The 25,277-nt window shown below is 53.7% G+C and overlaps 3 non-coding genes across 3 annotated transcripts; 2 read left to right on the forward strand and 1 right to left on the reverse strand.

Moving 5' to 3' along the window:
• Nucleotides 1–10,754: 10,754 nt before the first annotated feature.
• TRNAR-CCU lies at nt 10,755–10,827 on the reverse strand. Its single transcript has one exon. It is a non-coding gene; the product is annotated as a tRNA-Arg (tRNA).
• Nucleotides 10,828–11,673: 846 nt separating this feature from the next.
• Nucleotides 11,674–11,746, forward strand: TRNAF-GAA. The gene has a single exon. It is a non-coding gene; the product is annotated as a tRNA-Phe (tRNA).
• A 2,459-nt stretch (nt 11,747–14,205) lies between these two features.
• Nucleotides 14,206–14,299, forward strand: TRNAI-UAU. Its single transcript has 2 exons — nt 14,206–14,243; nt 14,264–14,299. It is a non-coding gene; the product is annotated as a tRNA-Ile (tRNA).
• The last annotated feature ends 10,978 nt before the right edge of the window (nt 14,300–25,277 follow it).

Genomic DNA, 25,277 nt, shown 5'->3' on the forward strand with positions numbered 1-25,277 from the left:
GTTAATCGCCTCCTGAAACTGTCTCTTTAGCCCACCTGGTCCCCATCAGTTCCCCCTTCATTTTGCTGCTCCCCAGTCACTAACTGCAGGAAGCGCCGTCCACGGGGTGCAGTAGGTCCCGCCGCTGCCACCAGTTGTCACGGAGTGTGGGGGAGTCTGACTCTGCACCCCTCTTCCTGGGACTCACAGTGACTCTCAGCCAGCCAGTAAAACAGAAGGTTTATTGGACAACAGGAATACAGGCTACAGCAAAACCAGAACCCCTCAATCGAGTCCTTCTGGGGTTCAGGGTGCTTGGATCCCAGCATAGGATTCCCTGAACTCTCCCCCCCAAGCCCCAAACCGAATCTGTCCCAACCCCCTCCAGCCGGCTCCCTGGCTTTGTCTAGCTCCCCGGGCAAAGGTGTTGACCTCCCCTCCCCACGCCTAGCTCATGGTACAGGCTGAATACCTGTCCCTCACCTAAAATCCTCCCTTGCTCTCCCAACCCCAACACAGACAGCCCCTTCTCCATCACAGCAGGTCAGGACTGGGATAGCAGGGGCTGCTGGTCGGGAGTGAGGGGCATTAGCAGAGTCTTGAGGTCAGGACTGGGATAACAGGGGCTGCTGGTCGGGAGTGAGGGGCACCAGAAGAGCTGTGATTCTGGAGGTCAGGACTGGGATAGCAGGGGCTGCGGGTCGGGAGTGAGGGGCACCCACAGAGCTGTGAGGCTGGAGGTCAGGACTGGGATAGCAGGGGCTGCGGGTCAGGAGTGAGGGGCACCAGCAGAGATGTGAGTCTTGAGGTCAGGACTGGGATAGCAGGGGCTGTGGGTCGGGAGTGAGGGGCACCGGCATAGCTGTGAGTCTGCAGGTCAGGACTGGATAGCAGGGGCTGCGGGTCGGGAGTGAGGGGCACCGGCAGAGCTGTGAGTCTGCAGGTCAGGACTGGGATAGCAGGGGCTGCGGGTCGGGAGTGAGGGGCACCGGCAGAGCTGTGGGTCTGCAGGTCAGGACTGGATAGCAGGGGCTGCGGGTCGGGAGTGAGGGGCACCGGCAGAGCTGTGGGTCTGCAGGTCAGGACTGGATAGCAGGGGCTGCGGGTCGGGAGTGAGGGGCACCTTATCACCAGGAGCTGCTCCCGGCCAGGCACCACACCCCATTCACACGCCTTTGGTCACTATGCAGCTCAGTAGCAATCACTGCCCCGAAGTGACTCCGGTGCAGGCACCCACAGCACGAACTCCCCACACCGGATTCTGTCCACACGCAGAGAATTCTCTCCGCCGGGCTCCTTCGGTTCCTCTCTGCTCTCCGTCCTGCCGCCAGACACTGCTCATCTGCATAACCCCGCCCATGGACACGTGACACCTTCTGTCGTTTTAGTCTCAATTGAATGAGTTGCCTGCAGAGAGTGAGCACGTCACCGCACGTCACAGCCCCAGCGCACGTCATAGCCGCCGGGCGGGGATTGTCTGTGAGCCCCGCGCTGGGGGCGGGGCTTCAGGGAGAGACCCAGCCCCATAGACAGCCTGGGGCAGGGAGATATTGGGGGAAGGGATGAGGGGATGGGGGGACAAGGGGGAAGGGAGAGACCCAGCCCCATAGACCTGTAGGGGCAGGGAGATATTGGGGGCAGGAGGGGAGAAGGGGGGCTGGCAGAGACCCAGCCCGGGGTGCAGGGAAATGGGGTGGTTTGGAGGGTACTGGGGAGGAGAAGAGACACAGGGCAGGACACATGTTGGGACAGGGAAACTGACTCACTCCGAATACATGCAGAGCAGGGCAGGGCGGAGGCAGATCATGCTGGTCCCAGGGTAATTTTGGGGGGTTCTGATTCCCCACTCAGCCGGGGGGCTCCCCTCTGGGCTGAGGAGCCCTGGGGTGGGGTGGGTGCAGGGGCTGTGTGTGTGTGTCAGGCTGGGGGAGCTGCCTGGGCAGAGGGGCTGGAACCAGGGGCGGCTCCAGGCACCAGCACACCCAGCGCGTGGTTGGGGTGACAAGCTGCAGGGGGGGTGGGGCTCTGCTGGTCACCGCGAGGGCAGCAGGCACCCCAACCCCTCCCCCACTCTACCCCCCCTCACCCCCCTCCCATCCCAGAGCTGGGGGAGAACCCAGGAGTCATCAGATACTGATTAGTGCTCTGTGTTTCAGTCACAGCAGCTTCAGCTCAACTCTGAGTCATGGTAACCTTTCCATCAGCTCCAGATTTACCACTTAACACTTTCCAAGACTTAGCTGCAAGGAAGGGTCTCTGTGTCTTGAACAAGCACTTAAAAGGATTGTGCAGTGAGGTCTTTTCTTTTCATTAGAAGAAATAAAAGAAAGGAGCCTGACAGACAAGCCAGGTTCAGCAAGGAAGAACTGTCAGGTCAAGCCAGGATCTCCTGGTGAGTAGGAAGGCTCTTCAGCCAGCTCTGCCCAAAGATCACTATCCAGAGGCCACTTCCCACAGAGTCCAGTTATGGTTACAGACCCATCCTGAAATTAGAGCAGGATATTTTAAAGCTTATTCTCACAGTAAAGTAACACAATTCAGCCATGTCGGCACAGAGGAGAAAGCACTCCTTCATTTCACAGTTAGTGCTACTGATCTCACTGACAAACTTCCTTTTCTCAGGGCTGCTCCCAGCACTTTAGGGAGTTTTTCCTCTTCTCCCTTCCAGCTGTGGTGATGGGACTGCAGCAGCTCCCCGGATGGCCAGCTTTGCTCTTTCACTTACGTCCTTCTCTTCTTTGGCTGAAGCTGTGTTTGCCACCAGTTTAATCCGTAACTGAGACCTCAGGTACCAGCAGCTAGTTACAAAGGCTCAATTCCCATCACCAGCAGTGGGAGGTTATCCAGGGCTGCAGGATTTGGCCCATGGACAGTCAAGGTGCTACAGCAGCTACATTCTTACGTGGTGAGTCCTGCAGCCTATTACCAAACTGCTCTGCCATAGTCTGCAGGGGGCCTGACTTGCTGAGAATCTGGCAGAAGAGAGACCCTGGAGCAGAGAAGGAAAATGTCCTCAGCAGTCACAGCCGGCAGGAGCAGCAAAGACTGAGTATCAGACACACTTTTTCACCAGGACAATAAATGTGCACAACCCCCTGATATATTGTCAATTCACGCCCACACCCAAGGAAGCCCTATTCTGCTCTATTACACTCTCATGGGATGAGAGGGAAGGTCCTCTCATGGGTAAATAACTGATTACAAGGTAGGAATAAATGGTCAGTTTTCAAAATGCAGAGAGGTCAATAGTGGTGCCCCCCAGGGGGTCTGGGACAAGTACTATTCAACATATTCATAAATGATCTGGAAAAAGGGGTAAACAGCGAGGTGGCTAAATTTGCAGATGATCCAAAACTACTCAGGAAAGTTAAGTCCAAAGCAGCCTGCGGAGAGTTACTAAAAGAGCTCACAGAACTGGGTGAAAGGGCAACAAAATGGCAGATTTGTTGATAAATGCAAAGTGATGCACATTGGAAAACATAATCCCAACTGTACATATAAAATGACGAGGCCAAAAATAGTTGTTGCCACTCAAGAGAGGGATTTTGGGGTCACTGTGGATAGTTCTCTGAGAACATCCACTCGGTGTGCAACGATGGTCAAAAAAGCAAAGAGAATCTTGGGAATCATTAAGAAAGGGATAGAGACTAAGACAGAAAATATCATATTGCTTATGGCCGACCGCATGCATTGGCCTCCCCTCAGGCAGGGGACTTATAGGCCCTTCTGCCAGTTGGTGTTGGCAGCAGCAAGGGCTGGGTTCAATGTCTAGGAGAGGAGAGCAGCAGGGAGGGAGGAGGAGAGAGAGTCCCGAGAGCAGAGTGCAAACCGACCAGCTGAGGGTCTCACAGGAGTCCTGAAATAACAGTAGCTCCAGGTCCCATCAGGGCCGCCCAGATGGTGGAGTAAGTGGGGCAATTTGCCCTGGTCCCCGCAGGGGCCTCCACAAGAGTTTTTTGGGGCTCCTGGAGCGGGGTCCTTCACTAACTCCGGGAGCTCTGGAAAACTCTCGTGGGGTCCGGGCCTCCGGAGATTCTTCCACTCTGGGTCTTCGGCGGCAATTCGGCAGCGGGGGGTCCTTCATGAATGAAAAGTGACTTCATTGAAGTGTTGAAGTGCCTTAATGGAGAGAAAAGATTGGGTATGAAAGGGCTCTTTAATCTCGCAGAGAAAGGCATAACAAGACCCAATGGCTGGAAGGTGAAAAGAGACAAATTCATATTACAACTAAGGCACAAATATTCAACAGCGAGGATGATTCACCACAAGAACAAGCTACCAAGGAAAGTGGTGGATTCTCCATCTCTTGATGTCATTTAATGAAGACTAGATGCCTTTCTGGAATGTGTTGCCCCCAAAAGTATCTATTGTGTCATACAGGAGGCCTGTGATATGCAGGGGGTCAGTTTAGATGCTCTAATGGTCTCTTCTGGCCATCAAGTCGACTAATTTCTGAAAAACTGAGTGTAGCATTGGGAGCAGCATCTGATGTTTTCCTGTCTAGCCGGCTTGCTGCCTAGAACGAACGCTCCTTGAGTGGGGTGATCCACAGGGAGTAGCTCAAACCTCCAAAGTGCCTGGGCAGGGGCAGGACATTAGCACAGCAAGGGAGGGGTGTGGCAGTGACATCACAAAGGCCTTTTGCAGGACCTCAGACTATTGGTCAAAGGTGGTGGGGAGGTGGTGACCTCACAGAGAGATGCTGACATCAGCCAGGCAGGACAGGGGCGAGGGGCCAGGGAAACCTCAGAGACCCCTGTGGCTTTGCTTCTCGAGGTCTCTCTTTGAGGACTGACAGAGTATTCAGGTTCACGTACGTGAGTGCCAGGGGGAACCTCTTTTGAGTTTTCTCCTTCCCTTTTAGTGATTTTACTAGAAAACAGCCGTCCCTGTTTAGAAGGTAAGAGCATCCTTGATAGAAGGGGTGTCATGGGGGCATCACAGTTCGGATGCCGGTGCTCCCCCCCCCCAATGTATGGAAGTTCCCGCCACCCTGCTCTGTGTTCGCAGGGCGGGAGAGAGCAGCATCCACGGCAGTGATTTGCTCCTGGCTGCCGGAGCAGAGCAGCAGGCTCAGCTGTGAGAACTTCCCAGAGCAATGAAAGGGGAGGGGCCCAAGGCTCTGTAGCAGGAATGCAGGGCAGGCGAGTTCACGGCGGGCATTGTGGGATACTGGAGGAGGCCAGTTATGGTGATATAATGAACAGCAGCGTCTACTCTGTCACTTTAAGTTTGCTGCAAAAAGCTCTAGACCTCTCATCGAAGTCGTTTTATTTTGTCACCAAAACAGGGCAGTTTTGTCGCCAGACGTGGCATTGCAGTGTGTACACCGGCCACAAGCTGCCGACCGAGGGAGCGTTGTGTGTTTTTCACACACCTGAGCAATATAATTCTGCTGAAACAACTTTGTAGTGCAGACCAGGCCAAAGATTGACTCACACACAACTTGCAAGGAAAACCTCACCTGCTCCTCTGCTTTGCAGAATCCAAACACAAGCAAAGCTTGTCAGGCCCCTGTAAAGATGGCAGGGAGTCAGGTGTGGGCAGGGCCGGCTCTGGCTTTTTTGCCGCCCCAAGCAAAGAAAAATGGGGTGGGGCCACCGGAGCAACAAAACAGGGGGGGGAGAACGGCACGGGTGGAGCGGCAAAGCGGGGGGTGTAGGGGGGGATACGGCGCGGCTGAAGCAGCAAAGTGGGGGGGACACAACGTCGCTGGAGTGGCAAAGTGGCGGAGGACAACACAAAAACGGTGGGGCTGGAGCAGCAAAGCTGGGGGGGAGGGACACGACGTGGCTGGAGCAGCAAAGTGGGGGGTGGGGGACAACACAAAAACGGTGGGGCTGGAGCAGCAAAGCAGGGGGGTGGGGGGAAAAACAATGGCGCGGCCGGCAAAGCAGGGGAAAAACAAAAAAAAAACCCTACAGGGTGGCCGGAGCCAGGGGACTCCCTGTGCTGCAGAGTGCGCACCCGGTCTAGCGGGGGGGGGAAGGGGAGGGAGAGAGAAGGGGGGCGGCCAGCGCTTCAGCAGGACACTCACCACGTGGCCCCGACCGCCGCGCCGCCTGGCACCCTCACTCCTTCTCTAGGCTAACCAGTCCTAATATACTGTAACATGGTTATATTCCACCACCTTCATTGGTTTACACCCAACAAAATGAATTATACAGCAGACAGAAACAATCACAGACCCAGACAGAGACCATGTAAATAAACATACAAAACAATACAGAAGGGAGGATTTCACAACTACATCTATACAGACATAAGGGTTTTCCAGCTGGGTCTATTGATAAGTGAGTTCTTGCCAGACAGGATGCTACCAAACTAAGTTTCCCTTTCTCTGGAGGTGATGGAATATCAGGGCAGGATTGTATTCCTAACAGCCCAATCGCACCTTATTTCAATGTGAGTAGTTGGGAATGTGAGGATGTGACCATACACTTCCCAGCTCATGGCTGCCTTTGCTGCTTAGCCGAAGAACCAGGCCTCAGACTGTCACAGTGAGAGAAGGCCATTACACAGACAGACAGTGATTTTTTATTCTTTCTTTTATATCTTTATAACTAGCTAAGTGAAAAAAATACACCTAAATTCTTAAAGTACAGGCCTTTGCAAACAGGCTGAATCTCTGTATCCTAACAGTCCTCAAGGTCAGGCAGCCTCTGGGTAAGGGGGTGGGGACTCAGATCCTTCCGCTGGCCAATTCTACCAGGGTCGTGTATAAACCAGGGAAGTTTGCCACAATAGCCAGACCAGATGCCCCCTGTACACTTGTACTCTGTCCTCATTGCTTCTCTCTCCCTTCCCCTCATCTCTGCTGCTCCCCCTCTGGGCTTTCTCAGCACCTGGCCCCACAGCACTTCCTGGCAGCCAGAGACTGCGTGTCCTAGGCCTGCTCCTGCGCTATCTGCACCTGCAGATGTGGCCTTCCTCCTGATTGCTAAGGAAAGGAACCTTTCCAGGAAATGGCCACAGCTTCTGGGAATCCCTGTGTGGCTGTGAACAGAGTTTGGCTCCTGGCACACAAGGCAACTTAAAAGCTGAGCACCCAGACAGAGGCTTGACCCCTGGACCCTCAGATTAACAGCCTGATGCTCTACCAAATGAGCTACCTCAGCTTGGTAGGAAACATCTTCACCAGTCACCACAAGAGTGATTATCCCAGTGTGCAGGCAAGAGTGAGCAGGCAGGCAAAAGAGAGGCAAAAAAAGTCCCAGGAACCCCTCCTCTTTTTCTGCACAGCCACTGCCTGTCAGCAGGATTCCTCCTCCTCCTCAGGGAGACTAAATCTCTGTGCCTAGACAGCCGGTCCATCCGCTGCACCCCAATCCCCCATGCCCGAGCCTCCCTGCCAAAACCCTGCACCTGGCCCCATACAATTAAGTCTCACTTGTCGCTGGGAACTTAACTTCTTGTGCCCAGAGCGTCTCGACCCCCTCAGCAGATGACCTGAGAAACACAGTGTCCGGCTTTTCCAAAGAAGTGTTTAGACCCCGTCATCATGTGGCCTAAAGGATAAGGCATCTCCCTGTGGATCGGATGATTCAGGATTTGAGTCCCCTCATGGTTGTGCTCACTTTGTGCTGCAAGTCCTGCTCCCTTCAGGGCTGGAACCTCTTCTTGGCCGCTCAGGCCAGTGCTCTGGCTTCAGCTAGAGCCCCAGGAAGGAGTTGGGGGTTGGGTGTCACAAAGGCTGGGACATGAGCCCCAGGGGCTTCCAGTCTCGCCTTTGCCCTTCCTGACTTGCCAAAGAAAATGGGCGGCTCCACTTCCAAAGTCAGCACCTTGAGTGGGAACGGTCAGAGGCCCCACCAGGGGGGCTGGCCCTGCTTTCCTACCCTCTTCTGATGTTGGCCACAGAGCATCAGCAGCCGCCCTGCATGCTGGCGGCCTTCAATGGGGGTTCAGCACAGCAGGGAGCAGGCTGGCCCTGTGGCTGTCTGCTGGCCACACATAGGCATGGTCCTCTCCTCCTCTTGCCCTGACCTCCGCTGCTCTTAAGCCTTCCCTTGGAGCTATCAGCACCAGCCGCCTCTGCTCTAGGTGCCCAGAGGAGGAGAGGTGCTGGGCTCCCACCTGCCCAGCCCTGCTTCCTTCAATCACAGTGGCAAGTGCCAGACTTGTGGGCACCAGGTGAAGCCATGAGAATCCCAACCCTCAGGTGTCAGTTCTACAGCCCTGACCCATCCAGCAGGAGGGGAAAAATTGCTCTTGCAGAGCTGGAGACAGGGAAGTAGAGCAGTGGGAGCTCCAGGGCTTTACCACAAGGTCCCACTGAGATTTGAACTCAGATTGCAGGATTCAGAGCCCTGAGTGCTGCCCCTTACACCATGGGACCAGCTCATGCTGCCTTCTCTGCACATCAGTGACCCTCATGGGGCCGGCTCATGTAAGGGACTGTTGGCCCCTTACTAAAGCTTAGTGGGGGTTTTGGTTGGCTAGTTCCCAGTCCCAATAGAAGGGGGAAGGGCCAATGGGAAATCAGGACCCTGAGACTGACAGTCCCCAGGGGCAATGGGGAGAGGCCAAAGCTCCAAGTTAGCCGCACTGACAGGCCAGGCAGTGTAATGAGGGATTCACCAGGCCAGGGGGGCCCATCCTCCGTGGGAGCTGGAACTGCCTGGGCCAGAGTGGGGCAGAGCTAAGGAGAGAGCAGGAGCCCGAGAAGAGCCGGGGAGCAGAGCTGCGCAGGTGTAGTGCCAGAAACTGCCCCCTGTAGGACTTTGCTACCTGCAGCAGTTACTGAGACATGAGGTTGTTCTTATTTGCTGACTTGTCCCAATTTGCTAAAACTTGACAGTGGTGGGGGATGGAAGCATAAAGGCTTCACCCTCCAAACGACCCTGCCTGGTGTCCATCTGTATCTATTACCTCTTATCACCGGATTGTAAAAAATAGAGTGAGGTCATTTAAACATCATTTATTTTGCAGCTTCATTTACTGTGCTAACAATGTAGCATCCTGACACCGATACTTCTGCCCACATGCCCTGTGGGTTGGATTCATTTTAGTGGGACACGGGACATGTGGAGGATAATTTAAACTCTTAATTTCCTTAGGGTTTCCCTTTAATATACTTCTATGCTGGTGCAATTTCTGACCATTGCACGTCTATTGTATTTATTACAATAGCACAAGTAAGTCACACAAGTGACATAGTCTAAGGGCTTGGCTACACTTGCAAGTTAGAGCCCATTAAAGCAGCCCCAGGAGTCCTAACTCCTGAGGTGTCCACACTCGCAAGGCACATGGAGCACCTGGGCTCTGCAGCTGGAGCGCTCCTGGTAATCCACCTCCATGAGAAGCATAAAGCTCGCTGAGCCCTGCTGAAATACCTGGGCATCAGTGTGGATGACGTGTTGCATCACTGCACTGTGTTTGGCCTCAGGAAATGTCCCATAATCCCCTGAAGTCAAGTGCCCACTCTGGTCATTGTTTTGAAATCGGCTGCAGGCATGCGGATATCCCCTTTCAAAGCTCCGTTTCTGACAGCCGGCTGCTTATCTGCTCCGGCACAAAGCAACCATTAGTGTGGAATGCTGCTGCTGTTGTGAGTGTGTATGAGGGGAGGTGGGGTCTGCTGCTGTCCGAACACACAAGACAGCATGCTGACACACTCTCAGCCCCCCAAACACACTGTCACTCCCCCCACGTACACACAACACACTCCCTGTCACACTCCACCCCCGTCCCCCATTTGAAAAGCACGTTGCAGCCACTTGCACACTGGGATAGTTACCACAGTGCACTGCTCTCTGTGGCATTGCCAGAGCTGCTAATGTGGCCACTCCAGTGCGCTTGCAGCTGTCAGTGTGAACGCACGGCAGCGGTTTCCCTGCTGTGGTTTAACTCCCAGCGCTCTACCTCTGCAAGTGTAGCCAAGCCCTAAATTTCCCAAACCAACCGAACTCAGTAACTGCCCTCCACCACCACATGCAGGGAGTAGGGGCACCGTGGAGCACACGCCGCACTTACTGGCTCAGCCTTGTGCATGCTGGGGTGGCCACCTCCCCATTGATGAGACCTGGTCCCACCATCTCCATGGAGCTCCAGTCTGCCCTGGTGCCATCCCTGTCTGTGTTGTCTTCTCTAGCAGTTGACTGGAAGGTGAGCATTGGCCGCATGCCATGTAGCCGTGTTGTCTCGAAGGGCGAAAGCAGGAGGAATGGTGCCTTCATAGCCCACCTAATATTCCATAACATAGTTAAGGAAAATATTTCTCAATGAATTCTCAGTAAAAGATCAGAAGCAGCCAGTGTCCGCATCAGTCTACGAGCATTGGTATTTTCTTGAAATTTGTCAGACCAACCTATCTAACACCTAACACACATTTGAACCTCTTTTTTTCACACTGTTGCTCATTCTCAGGTTCTGCTTTGTCTCCAGACAGATCCATTCTCTTTCAGGACAGCCTTGCTCTTTCTGTCTGTGTCACTCACTGAGGTGTCGGAGTAAACACTCCCCTTCCCTCTATTCTCAGACAAACACTAGTATTAACTGAAGCAGCAAAGAATCCTGTGGCACCTTATAGACTAACAGAAGTTTTGCAGCATGAGCTTTCGTGGGTGAATACCCACTTCTTCGGATGCAAGCAGTATTAACTAGTATTAACTGTTTGCTACTGATGGGTTTAGAAAGCATTTGTCAAGTGGAAGATGCTGTTTCTGGGGGATTGCTCTGAAGATCCAGTACTTTGGGTTCAAATGTCTCCCAGCTTCCTTGGGGAAAATAATACCAAGGCTTTGTTGCAATATACAAGAAGGAAGGAGTTTTTCCACCCCAGATGGGACTTGAACCCACAATCTCTGGCTTAGGAAGCCAATGCCTTATCCATTAGGCCACTGGGTCCCTGAAGAGCAGTAAAAAGAAGGATGGAAATTCCCTCTCAGGATTGCACATTCCTCACATTCACTCAGAAGCCAAATACCCATTTAATGGCCTTACAGAAACGTCTGAATCCCCTGACAGCGAGGCAACTGGGCAGGTCCCTGACAGAGCTGAGCACCACCTTTCTGCCAGCCATCTTTAGAGAAGAACCCCACCCTAGAGTCACCCCTCCCTCCTTCAGCACCTCCACGGCTGTGGCTCTGAGCAGCAGTAGGATGATTAGGGGGCGAATCCGGGGCTGGAAGGGGGGTAAGGTCGGCCTGTAAGGAGGAACCAGGTGGGGCAGACCCAGGGGGAGGTTGTGGGCTGCTGGTTGGTTGTTGGGATCCGAGCTCTAGATCAAAGCTGCACAGTGACCTGACCCCAGGGTTATAGGGCCGACACAGTGACCCCCTTACTGGCCTTGGTGACCCCCAAACCCTTGTTACTAAGGGCATTGAGGAGTCTCTGTCCCTTAATAACTTCTGGGAGCTCCCCAGCAGGCTGCAGGCGTCAGCCGCCTCCTGCCTCACAGGTTAGACTCTTGGTGCTGTGCCAGCCGCCCCCTCGCTTGCAGGCCCAGTGTAAGAAGAAGGAGGCGCGGTGCTGGCAGAAGAGGGTTTTGATTGATCGACCTCTGTGTTATGGGCACAGGACGCTTCCACTCAGTAGCATAGCTGGGGGGGAGCGAGGGGAGCAGCTAAGGGCGCCGGGTTCCTCCGGTGGGGGTGTGGAGCAGCCGTTCCTTTTCCTGTCCTTTTTGTGTGCAACTGCTGACAACAACATCCCAGACAGAGAAGCAACAGGCCAAAACACTACTATGCAGCTGCCAAAGTAGCTCAGTTGGGAGAGCATTAGACTGAAGTTCTAAAGGCCCCTGGTTCAATCCCAGGCTTTGGCAGGCCCTTTCATCCCTCTTTGCCCAGTGGTGGCTTGTTTTCTGGGAGCACAGTGGTCCCTGCACCCAAGGTGAGTCCCTGAGCTTGGGTTCTACAGTAGGAAAAGATATTGTGGGCTTCTGCCCCTAATTGGCTGGCCTGACATTTAACAATGAGGGACAGGAGCTGTCTCTCCTAAGTGAGTTATTGGTGGACCCAATATGGCAGGAAGAGAGTGCTAGAGGGGGTGCTAGGCTGTGACAGGCAGGTATGGAGGATGAAAACTCTTCTGTGCAGCTGAGGGAGGGCAGTACCAGGGAAGGGGCATGTGTGAAAGTGGCCCTGTGGAAGGGAGTTGGGGGCCCAGGAGGAGGCACTTGATGTTCAGTGTCTTGGAGCAGCTGGGCTTGGCCATGGTGGGTGTTCAGGAAATGCACATTAACAACTCTAGGGTAGCTTGATGTGCAGAGGGTGATTGGAGGAAGGGCCCATCTCTCTGGTCTGCCAGGCCAGGGAAGAATGATGGGGCTGGAGTCTTGTTCTTCACATTCACAGTGTGAGTACAGAAGGTGGTGGAGCTCCGACCAGGGAAGGCATTACTGGTGGCTTTGTGCTCTGTAGCACTGGTTATGGCTATATTAGTGTGTATGGTCCCCAGTTAAGGCATGAAAGGAAAGTTTTATGAAGGAACTGGCTCCCTTTTTCTAGACCGCATGGTGTTTGGTGTCGGGGGGGATTTCAATTGTTGCACTGACCTGAGGACTGCTGGTCCTGTTTTCCTGACCGCCAGAGGAAACTCTTCTATGATGAGCACTACCTGGCGCAGGTCTGTAGTGAGGTCGGCTTAGAGAACGTGTTTCTGCACAGTGAACCAGTGGAGGGTGGGCAGTAACCTCCTATTCCTCTGACCCGAGCTCACACCAGCCGCAGAGGGGATACACCTTTCTGCGGGGACAGGCCAGGAGTCGCATTGACCGGATTTACGTGAAGGAGAGCACGTCGACAGCCCAGTGCAGGGTGGTGCCAAAGGACAGTTCGGATCACACAGCTCTCACCGTGTGCTCAATGTGGGCAATTCCCTGACCCAGGGCAGAGGATATTGGAAGCTGAACATCCAGAGCTTGCAAGATAAAGGAGCAGGGGGGTGAGGCCTGGAGGTGTTAGCAGAACGGGAAAGCATCAGAGGGTTCTGTGGTTACCAGGGGGATTGGTGGGAGTCAGTGAGGGAGGAGTTGGCGGCTTTGTTCCGGCGGCCGGGCAAACACCACAACATTAAAGAAACCAACAGTGCAAAGTCCTGCAGTGTCACCTGTGGGATTTCCACAAGAGCATCCAGGCAGGGGAGCCAGTCAGCCTGTGACTGTACGATCGGATCAAGTGACAGCTGACTGAGTTCCAGGAGATGAGGCTGCAGCTGGCTGATATGAGCGGGAGCATCGAGTGAAGGGAGGGACGGCCTCCCCTGACATTTTTGCAGCCTGCAAGGAATGGAGACAAAGCAGGGGGATGCAGGGACTCAGGGCAGGACCCACGGATCTGGTAGTGCAGGACCACAGTCACTGGAGGAGGAGAGAGAGATCCGCGAGAAGAAGCTGATGGTGGGAAGCAATAAGTGCAGAGTGCAAACCAGCCAAGAGTCACAGGGGTCTAGAAAATGAAACAGCAGCAGGTCCCATGGTGTAATGGGCCGCACTCAGGACTCTGAATCCTGGAATCTGAGTTCAAATTTCAGTGGGACCTCGTGGCGACACGTTGCTTTGCTACAAAGCCCTGGAGCTTAATGTGTTTGACTACCTTCTTTCAGGGTCAACTAGAGTGAGGTTTTTCTCTCCTGCTGGGTGACTGATGCCCACTAGAGACAGGTCTCTGGTCTGGCTGGTTCAATGGGCGGCTATCGGTTGGGGGTTGTTTCTCGCTGCTTCACCTGATGCCCACAACTTTGGTCCCTGTACCTGCAGCTGCCACACTCTTCCTCTTGCCCACCTGGCATTTAAAGGAAGCAGGGCCAGGGCCAGGCTTCACAGTCAGGGAAAGGCAGGAGGGAGGCAGAGTCCCAGGCGGGAGCCCAACACACCTCTCCTCCTCTGGGCACCTGGGGTGTTGTTCCCCCCTGTTCAGGCCCCCCCACTTCCCACAGCTCTCCCTGATTTCAGCTGTTAGTGAGGGAGCCTCACTGCTAGCGCAGACTGGGCAGTTTGTTGCATGAGAGACACTGTCCCAAAGCAGGACTAATGCTTAGAGCTGGTTATCAGTGATTTCAGCTCTGTTGGTCTGCAGCAAGACTCTCCATTGAGTCTTAACCAGCTCTGTTATTACACAGGGAAGAACAAAAGGGTGAAATGGGGCCTGGAAGCCTTAAGAAGAATCCACCCCACCGAGTACAACACTTGTCGCTACCTGCTCTCAGCTCCACTGAGAATGTTTTGGGGTCACCCGTCGCCTGTATCAACCTAGGAGTCTAAGAGAATCCTAATTAATAGGTGCTCCAGTGGCGCAATTGGTTAGCGCGCAGTACTTATAGGGCAGTGCTGAGAGGAGCTATGCTGAGGTTCTGAGTTCAAACCTCACCTGGAGCTCTAGTTTTCATTAACCAAGTGGTGTCACCCCCTCATTTGGCCTGTGGAATATAGAATTCAAGCCCTGGGGACCCTCAGGAGGGGGCTAATAATAAATGCCCCCTTCACTTATTACCTCCTCTCCAGGTCAGAATCTACCATCCTTTTTCCCCCCCAGCCCCTGTGCCAGGATCCCTCAAGCAGAGCCTGGAGTCCTGCCCTGTACTATTGACAAAGACTAAGTGACAGGGACAAAACACTCAAATCCCGCCTGGTGCGGGGAGCCAGGTTTGCTCTTCAAATTCTGTCCTTGGTACATTTCCAGGCCTGGGAATGTCCCACAACAGCATTTAATGGGAAGCTGCCTGCAGAACAGTGACACTGCACAGAGCTCCTGTGGAGGAGGGGTAGGAATTAGTAACATTTTCAGGATCGTTTGGGAAATGAGCCTTTGCTGACAAGGTTTGTCTCTGTTCATATTTCACCTTCAGGTGTTATGTAGAGGGATCTTTAGTATATTTTTGTGAGGTTAATAACTATCTCCTCAACTTTATTTACTCAACTTAAAAATTGGTCACTTGATTTTTGCATCTCCCTGTGAAAATACAACTGACACGTGTGGCTTTCTACAGGGGGTCATGATGTTAAAGTTAAGGAATTCAGTCTCTGTACTTCTGGGGGGAGTGTTGCTTTTTTACAGCTGCCTCAGTGCCAGGCACACTGGGCTGTTAGCTGCACCCACTGTCCTTGCCAGGGGCCCCTGCTGAACCCTGGGCGGCTGCAGTGCAGTGCTGGGGTGACTGCAGGGGGAGAAGCTGCTGTGGAGCAATGTAGAGCAGGTGCAGGAAGGAGACGGGGTCACTATTCACATTCTGAACTGCACAGTTTTCCAAATTTGGGACTAGATTCATAGATTCATAGACTTACGGTCAGAAGGGACCATTATGATCATCTAGTCTGACCTCCTGCACAATGCAGGCCACAGAATCTCACTCACCCACTCCTGTAACAACCCCCTAACCTATGTCTGAGTTATTGAAGTCCTCAAATTGTGGCTTAAAGACCTCAAGGTGCAGGGAATCCTCCAGCAAGTGACCCGAGCCCCATGCCGCAGAGGAAGTCGAATGTCCGAGAACAATTCTAGGGGAAGGTGAACGCAGAGCAATGACACTGGAGATGCCCAGACCTCCAATAGGGGCAATGTGGAAATTAATAATGGGAAGATCATTTCTGAAATTAGTCGTCACTGACAAGATTTGTCTCTGTTCCTATTTCACGCTATGGTGTTAGTTAGAGGAATCAGTACAGATTTTTACTATATTAATTAAACACTTAATTTTATTTAATCAAGCCAAAAACTTAGTATCACTTATTTTTTCTCTGTCCTAGCAAGAATGAATTGAATTTTGTGACTTTCTGGAAAGTGCAGCGAGATTAAATGTGGGGAATTCAGTCTCTGTGTTTGTGAGCTGATGTTTTCCTCTCACAGGTCAGTGCCTGCATTGAAATACCCAGAGGGATCTAAGGGCTGGTGTACGCTGGGCACTGAACTGGCAAAGTGATGTCTCCCAGGGTGTGACCCCCCCCCACAAACCCATATAGTTAAGGTGACCTAAGCCTGGGTTAGATAGTGCTAAAGAAAAGGAAGAATTGTTCTGTCCACGCAGCTATTACAGGGATGGGAAAATCCCTCCAGTCACTGTCTACTCCAAAGTGCTATAGCAGTGCCACAGCAGCGTTTTAAGTGTAGACAGAGTGAAACTAGATTTATCTCCAGTTTGCACTATGGATGCTCAGGCACTAAGACTACAATAATAACAACAACACAGCACTTGCGTAGTTGGTAGGATTCAAACCTGCACAGGGAGACCCCAATGGATTTCTAGCTCATCTCTTTAACCACTCGGCCACAACTACTTGATGTGCAGCCATTTTACTGCATGATGATTCTGTTCTTACTGAATTGTCACTTCAAATTGTTTGCCCAGACCAGCTTCCCCAGCACACGCACGGCTGCGCATCAGTGTAAGTGTGTCCTGGGCTGAACAGCGAGAATTCCTGCCCATTTCCCTTCCGGCTGGAGCAGATTAGAATGTGTTTGTGTGAACGACATTGCTGTAGATTGTTGTTCATTCGCCACTCTGACAATTCAGACAGTCCCTTTCCTAGTCAAATCTCCAGCACATCATTCCAATAGCAGGGGTCAGGATTTCTCTGGGGCACTGAAATTTTTCAGAGGGCTGGCGCGTGAACTCAGCCTTGCATTCTATCCCTGATGTTTCATGGACTAACAACAGCAGCAGAAAGAAAGAGCGGAGCCAATATCTCCCTGCCAGGGATGCAGGTGCCATGACCCCTCTGTCTGACCATTGCCATTGCAGGAGAAAAAGGTTCACTGGCATCGAATGCCCTGGCTCAGACCAGAGACACAGGGAGGTTTTGCTGTTCATGGATCTGTGCAAAGGAAATTTTGTCTCTGTGTGAAATTGAGGTCAGAAATGAAACGTCCACATGGTGGCCCAATGCTCTAGGGAATGTGGGTGAAGGACTCGGGCTGAGAAATGATTTAACAGGGGTTTGTTTCAATTTATTGCCCTGATTAAAATCTATGGCTAAAAGGCAGCCACTGTTGTTAGTACTTGTACCTGTGTAGGGACACCCCAGTGGGTGTCAAGTCCATTGTCTTCACCAGGCGCAGTCGATTATTTTAGCAAAGTACAAATTTCTTGGTCAAGGCCTAGGCTCCAGAGAAAACAATACACTGCTGATAAGAAGAAGTACATAAAAAGATTTTGCAGCCACCATGGGCATAACTATGATGTGTCGTGTTTCACTCTTTATATCTGGTGCCACCTCCTTTCCCTTTAGCCTTTAGTTGACCAAGGGCAAAGCTGAACATCTCCTCACATACCAGGGTGTGTTTATGTCCATTCCTGCGAGCTACACAGGGGTTTGATGTTGCTGTTTCAGTCCTCTGGCTCTGCCGGGATAAGGAACAATTCAGGCTGTCACTGAACTGAAGGAGGAATATCAGTTTTTGACAGGGAGAGGGACGCCTCCTCTTAAAGGCGTTTGTCTGGCTGGCAGCCCTGGTCCCCAGGTCTCGCCCGTGGGGCTCCAGCAGTTTTGGGACCGGGTCACTCCCTTGGCCCCACCTGCTGCCCCCAGGCGCTTCTCCCCAGGGGCCCTGGCAGTGCAGCGGAGCTGAGCAGCGTTTGCCTGCTCGCTCCAGTGGCTGCCGGCACCTCCCAGAGTCTGCACGCCCTTCTTCCCCACCCCCCAGCCCCCAAACTCCCTCCCAGAGCCTGCACCCCCACCCCTCCTCCTGTTCCCTCCGCCCCTGCCCCAGCCCAGAGCCTGCACCCTGCACCCAAACTCCCAGAGCCAGAAAAAGGAATTTTTGTGCCCGAGGCAAGGGCCGGCTCCAGGATCTTTGGCGGCAGGTCCCTGAGTCCCTGTCGGAGGGAAGGATCTGCCGCCCAATTCCTGCCAAAGAAGCAGCTGCGGTAGAGCTGCCGCCGAAGCGCCGCTGATCGGGGTAGAGCTGCACCCCTCCACTTTGCGCACCCGAGGCAAGTGCCTCACTCGCTTCGCCCTTGTTACGGCGCTGCAAACTCCATCCCAGAGCCTGCACCCCAGAACCCCTCCCCCACCCAAACTCCCTCCCAGAGACCAGCCTCTCACCCCTTCTGCACCCAAACTCCCCCCAGAGCCTGCACCCCTCCTGCACCCCAATCCCCAGCATGGGGGCAGGGGTTTGAAATGAATTTAAATGCTCAGCATTTTCCTGTGCAAATCAATAAAGACCTAGCAGAGCTGTCCAGCAGCTGAAATCAGTTCCAGTCCTCGGCGTCTCTAAGAGGGACACTCGGTAGCTGAGGTATGTGTGACACCTCTGTGGTGAGGACAGGTGAAAAAATGCTGGATTCAATGAAAGCTGAGACCATAGGAGGGGAAGGTGAACGGCGGCACCACACAGGGTCATAACACTCAGACATGGGGCTTCACTGTCACTGCCCCTGTGTTTTCCATCATTTCTATCCTAAGGAACACACCCTCCCCCACACACTGTCACACACAATCTTCTCCCCTTGAGCCCCACCCCTCCCCCTCTCCCCCCCACACGCCATGGGACACAGCCTCTCGGTGACTCACCCAGATGGGGGCTTGTCTCTGCATCTCCCCAACAGGGGAGCAGAGAGCCGAAAGGGCCACAGGAGACCAATGGAGCTAGGCAGGGATAGAAAAGACTTCCCCTCCCTTCCCAAGAGTCCCGTTAATCTCACCCATGGGACATTCCAGCCCCGGGTGGGCTCAAAGCACCAACCTTCCCCTGAGCAACGGAAGGGGGAACCAGCTCTAGCACATGGAAGGAGGCTCCCACCTCTGCTGCTGCCATCCTGCAGCCTTTAATATGGATTTGTTTTAGCTAATGCAACCCCCGCCCCCACTCCGCTAATCCATCCATGAATCAAGGAGAAAAAACCCTCAAACAAGCACCAGAGGTGCAGTGGGTTAATGCACAGAACTTATAATAGCAGTGCTCAGTGGGGTGATGCTGAAGTTGTGAGTTCAAACCTCACCTAGAGTACTAACTTTCTTTAAGCAAATGGCTTCTGCCAATCATTTTGTCCTGCAGAAAATACAATTGCAGCTCAGAAGACACCGAGGTCCCCTTGCTTTACAGAGAGCAGGGCAGATTCCACCGATCCCCCAGGCTCTGCTCTCCACCAGCCGCCTGTGTCAGGAGGGGTCGAGCAGAGCCCAGAGCACTGCCCCCGACTCCCCCTCAGTCTTTGCTCCCCAAACCACCTGTGTGCTCACCCTCTTCGCTGTGAGACTGAAACCCTGCCTGGCTTTCTGTATGTCGGTGTGGTTTTCATCTGTCGTGTTGATGTGCATGTGGGTCCTGTGTGATTTTGGTGGATGCCTTGCATAGTTTTGTGTGCATGGGCGTGTGTATGACTTTTGCATGAATATTGTTTTTTGCTTAGTATTCTTTTGGTATGTGGGTTTTGTGCTTTCTTGTTGTGGGCTTTCGCTGTATTTTTTTGTGTGGATTTGTTCTTTCTATGTTTTGTGTGGCTTTCCCTTATGTGTATATGGCTGTGTGTGCTGTGTGGGTTTGGTTTTTGTTTATGTCTGTGTGGGCCTGTGCAGTCTGTGATGTTCTCTTTCTCTCTGTTTGTATCTTCATGTGTAAATTCACTGGAACTTTTCAAACTCTCCACAGCTTTGCCAATTTTCACCAGGAATTTTACTCATTAACGAATTTTCACTTGTTCCCTACCAGTTGGTGGCCATTGCCCCAGGGGCCTGTCAGTCTCAGAGTCCTGATTTCCCATTGACCCTTCCCCCTCCTATTGGGACTGGGAACTAGCCAACCAAAAAAACCCCACTCAGTTTTAGTAAAGGGCCAACAGTCCCCTTACACAAGCTGGGCCTGTGAGGGAGGGAGAGCTCAGTGGTTTGAGTATTGGCCTGCTAAACCCAGGTTTGTGAGCTCAGTCCTTAAGAGGGCCATTTAGGGATCTGGGATAAAAATCTGTCTGTAGATTGACCTTGCTTTGAGCAGGGGGGTTGGACTAGATACCGCCTGAGGTCCCTTCCAACCCTGGTATTCTATGATAGGGTCACCAATGTTCAGAGAAACTAGCACAAGCTGGGCCCATGGTGTAATGGTTGGCAGGCTGAAATCTGAGTTCAAATCTCAGTGGGACCTTGTGGTAAATCCCTGGAGATCCAAGTGCTTTCCTATCTCCAGCTGTATAAGAATGAACTGTTTACCTTGTGCTGAGGGACTCATACCCACTGGAGCCAGGTCTTTGGTGGGAATGGGGTCTAGAAGTGGCTGTGGTTTGACTGGGTGTTTGGGATTTCTGATGCCCACAAGTTTGGCCCTTGTGCTTTCTACCACACTTTTCCTCTTGCCCACCTGGCACTTGAAGAAAGGAGTGTCAGGGCCAGGTTTCATAGTCAGGGAAAGGCAGGAGGGAGGAAGAGTCCCAGGCTGGAGCCCAGCACCTCTCCTCCTCTGGGCACCTAGGACAGAGGCGGCTGGTGCTGACAGCTCCAAGGGAAGCTTAAAAGCCACAGAGCAACCGAGGGCAGGGCAAGAGGAGGGGAGAACCATGCCTATGCGTGGCCAGCAGACAGCCACAAAGACACCCAGCCAGGCTGCTCCCTGCTCCCTGGCATGTCAAACCCCCACTGAAAACCACCCACAGCCAGTTGCTGATGCTTTGTGGCCAACATCAGAAGATGGTAGGAAAGCAGGGCCAGCCCCCCTGGTGGGGCCTCTTACCGTTCCCACTCACGGTGCTCACTTTGGCAGTGGGGCAGGAGATTTTACCCCAAGAGGCTTTTCCCCAGCTGGCGAGAAGCAGAGAAACACCCAGGCTCCCAAGGTGCTATGTAGCAACCCCCTCCAGCACAGGGACAGGCGCACACTTGGAAGAGGGAAACTGCTCCACACTCTAGCCCGGGCAGCCGCCCATTTTCTTTGGCAAGTCAGGAAGGGCAAAGGTGAGACTGGAAGCACCTGAGGCTCATGCCCCAGCCTTTGTGACGCCCACCCCCCAACTCCTTCCTGGGGCTCTAGCTGAAGCCAGAGCATTGGCCTGAGCAGCCAAGAAGAGGTTCCAGCCCTGAAGGGAGCAGGACATTCAGCCCAAAGGTAAAACTGCACAAGCACAACCACGAAGGGACTCGAACCCTCAATCGCCTGATCTGAAGTCAGACGCCTTATCCATTAGGCCACAGGAACAAAACCTTTCCAAGCATTTATTTGGAAAAGGCAGACACTTTGTTTCTCAGGTCCTCTACTGAGTGGGGCCGAGAATCTCTGGGCACAAGAAGTCGAGTTCCCAGCGAGATGTGAGACAATTCTCTGGAGCCAGGTACAGGACTTTGGCAGGGAGGCTCAGCCATGAGGGATTGGGGTGCAGTGGACGGACCGGCTGTCTAGGTGCTTAGATTTGGTCTCACTGAGGAGAAGGAGGAATCCTGCTGACAGGCAGTGGCTGCGGAGAAATAGTGGGATGTCCAGGCTGCTCCAGTCTCCTTCTTCCAGCTCCTCATCTGGCTGAGCTGCTCCACCGGCCTGGACAAGTCCTCTGCATGCACAGCAAATAGCCCAAGAGACATTTCTGCCCAAACCTGTGCTGGGGGGTGAGCTTCTGTCTTCCCTGTCCCATCCACGCTAGAGCAGACCACTAGATTGAGAGAGACAGTCAACAACTATTAAGGCTGAGATTATATAAAGGGGGTCACAGAATTTGTGACTTTCCGAGATCTCAGTGACATTTTCCACCTCAGCCCTGGGGCAGCAAGACTGGAGCTGTCGGCCGGTGGGGGCCTCACAGCTATCAGCCACCAGTGTCGGAAGGGGCTCCCACAGGCCCATACCACGGATGGACCCCACAGCTCTCAGCTACTGTGGGTGGATCCCAGAGCTCCCAGCCAGGGGGGGTTGTGCCAATCGGGTGTCCGCACTAAGCTCGGCATCAATATGGTGATCCCGGGGAAGCTTGGGCTCCCCAGGTTGCCTAAGGAGGGGTGAACCGGCCCAGGTCGGAAACAGAGCAGGTCAAAACTCCCGTGCCAATCAGTAGTGGGATCGCACCTGTGAGTAGCCCCTGCAGCTTAGCCTGGGCAAGACAGTGAGACATGGTCTCTTTTTAGACACCCTCCATCCCCCGCAGAGACTGTATGGGGGGATGGGAGCACACATTGTGGGGATCCTGAACTGGTGGGAGGGAGGCACCATGTACCAGGGATCCCGAAACGCAGAACAGGGACACCCACACACCAGGTATCTTGCAGCAAGAGCTGCGGTCTTGATTTACAGACTGCAAGTGATGGGGAATTTACCACTTCCCTTGCGGAGCTTGTTCCACTAGATAATTAGCCTCACGGTTAAAAAAATGGTCATTTCCAGTTGGGATTTTCTGACATCGACTGCAAGCCAATGGGGTCTTGTTCAGTCTTTGCCTGGTGAATTAAAGAACCCTTTAAATCACATAGTCCCCCGTCTGGGAATTTGTAAAATGTATTTAAACCAGTGATTAAATCACCTCTTAACCTCCAGTCAAAGAAATCAATTGAGCTTCTTCAGTCTCTCGCTGGAGACATTTTCCTTGTTTTTAAAGACAAAAATCCTGATCTTTCCAATGGGAGCTGCTGCTTCAATGTTCAGTTTGGGGAGGGATTTGGCTGCACTCAGAGATCTGCCCGCGGGTTAGAATCTGCGATCCAAAGGGTCGAACGCAAACAGCGTTTAGATGGGACCGTTAGTGCCGCCCGCGTGTGGCCACAGAGCAGAGTTTACAGCTGGAGCCTGGGACACTCCTGAACAAACTGGGCCCAAAGCCTCTCGCGTGGGATCCTCGCTGTGCAGCAGGAGGCGGAGGGAAGCTGATTGTCACGGCTCAGGGCAGCTCCCTGCCAGGCTGAGCTGGTGTCTGTGCTAAGCTCGGCATCAATCAGGTGATTCTGGGAAGTTTGGGGTCCCCAGGCTCCCAAAGGAGGGGGAAGCAGGTCACCCCTGGAGCAGGTTAAAGCTGCAGGGTGACAGTGGGGTTGCTGCCCCTGTGAACAGCTGCTGTAGCACCGCCTGGGCAGGACAGGGAGAGCCAGTTATACCCCCTCCAGCCTGTATCGGGGGATGGGAGCGCTCACACCCTGGGGACCCACCCACCAGAGATCTACTGGGGGGAGAGTGGCACCCACACACCCAGGATGTTGTAGGGGGGGACAAGGGCATCCACACTCCAGGATCCTCTGCAGAGGGACGGACACCCACACATCCAGGATTCTGTATGGGGGGCAGAGGTACCCGGACACCTGGGCGGGGAAAGGGGGCACCGAAACATCCGGGATCTTACCTGGCAGGACAGCGGCGCCTGCAGCTCGACATGAGATGGGGGCAGGGGGAGCAGAAGCATTTCCCAGTTCCAGGCTGTCCCTGTCTGGCCCAGGCACAGAGCTCACAAGCAGAGTTTAAAGCTCCAGCTGCCAGGCTGCAAAGCAAGCCGGGCTCTGTGGCTGGTGCCTGTGATCCCAGCATCTGGGGAGGCTGAGGCTGGTGGATCACTTGAACTCAGGAGTTCCAGACTGCAGAGGGCTGTGCCGATCGGGTGTCCACACTAAGTTCAGCATCAATATGGTGATCCTGGGGAAGCTTGGAGTCTCCAGGTTGCCTAAGGAGGGGTGAACCGGCCCAGGTCGGAAACGGAGCAGGTCAAAACTCCCATGCTGATCAGTAGTGGGGTCGCACCTGTGAATAGCCCCTGCAGCATAGCCTGGGCAAGACAGTGAGACACAGTCTCTTTTTAGACACCCCCCGCAGAGCCTGGAGGGGGGGATGGGAGCACCCACACGCTGGGGAATCTGACTTGGGGGGAGGGACGCACCCAAGCAACACGGATCTTGAAAAGAGGAACAGAGACACCCACACACCACAGAGCCTGGATGGGGGCAGGGGAACCACACACGGGAGCTAGTTCATGGGGTGCGGGACACACCCATATGCTCCGTTGCACCATTCTTAATGAGAAGAACAGGGGCATCCGCACAACAGGGATCCTTAACGAGCTGGGGGACACCCACACACTCCACTATTTACCAGGAGGGACAGGGGCACCAGACACCCCCAGTAGCGTGGAGAACCCCCACATCCACCGGATCCCTCATGGGGGGTAAGACAGAGGGGATTATAATGGGGCCCAGCACACCCACGCACCAGGGATTGTTAAGGGTTGAAGGGACAGGGACACCCACACACACTAGGATCACGTCCTTGGAGGAACGCAAACCCTCCACAGAAGGACCTGGTCTGTTCCATGATGGCAGCCCAGCCCTGGGTGAGTCAAAGTGTCTTTTTATACAGGCACGCCCCAGAGATCCTGACTAGCGGGAGAGAGACACCCACCCCCCAGAGATCCTTAATGGTCTAGGGTGCACCCACACACCAGGGATTCTTATGGGTGGGAGGAATGGAGACAGCCAGACACACTGAGATCACTTCCTCCCAGGAGCCTGGGCCAGACAGGGAGACACAGTCCCCCTTTACATATCTGCCAGACAACCTTCCTCCCACTCCCTCCACACAATGTTCTTATCTGGAGGTGAAGCCAGGGAAACCACATGGAGGATTCTTATCTGGGGAACTGGGGGGACCCACTTACCACCAGAGATTCTTAAGGGCAGGAGGAACAGGGATTCCCACCTCTGCAGCATGGGGGTGGGTCGCCTGCTGGGATCATCGGGGCATATTTCACCTCGTCAGCTCCCTGCCATTGCCTTGGGGGCTCCTTGTTCGCTGCCTCTGGTACCCAGTTTGGCCTCCTTCCTGAGGGCTGAAACGCTTTGATCTGTCTAAGGTCTGTGGGATCAATACGTATCATGGTGTAATTCTGTGTTATTTGGGGGTCAGACTAGCTCAGCTAATGGCCCCTTCTGCCCTTAAACGCCATGAAAACATTTCCCTGGTTTCTCCTTGCGCCTGACAGACACCACGGTGAGGGGCCCGATAGAAGCTCCTGGACACAGCGCTCTGGCTCTTACTTGGGGACGTCAGCGCTTTCCTAGCAAAGCTGCTGCTAAAGCGCTGGATTTGGGGAACGGTTCTGCTCCGATTCAGAGATCTGCCTGCGGGGTGTGAACCTGCCACGAGGAGTGGGAAACACAACCAGCAACGGGAGGCATTGGCTGAGCTCCAGGCTGCCCCCGTGTGGCCAAAGCTTAGAACTGAGCAGCGGAGTTTAAAGCTGGCGCTGGGAGGGACCGGAACACGCGGGGCACGAAGGCTCCTGCGTGTAACGCTTGTTGGGTGGGCAGCTGAGCGTAGCTGATTGCCGGGGTTCAGGGCTGCACCTCCAGGTGCTAAGCAGGTGTCTGTGATCAGGTTGGCCTTGCTATGATGGTTTCTGGGAAGTTTGGGGTCGCCAGTCTCCCTAAAGAGAGGGGAGCCAGGCCAGAAAAGAAGACTTTCAAAACT

Source organism: Mauremys mutica, unplaced genomic scaffold, assembly GCF_020497125.1.
Source record: "Mauremys mutica isolate MM-2020 ecotype Southern unplaced genomic scaffold, ASM2049712v1 Super-Scaffold_100198, whole genome shotgun sequence".
NCBI lineage: Eukaryota > Metazoa > Chordata > Testudines > Geoemydidae > Mauremys > Mauremys mutica.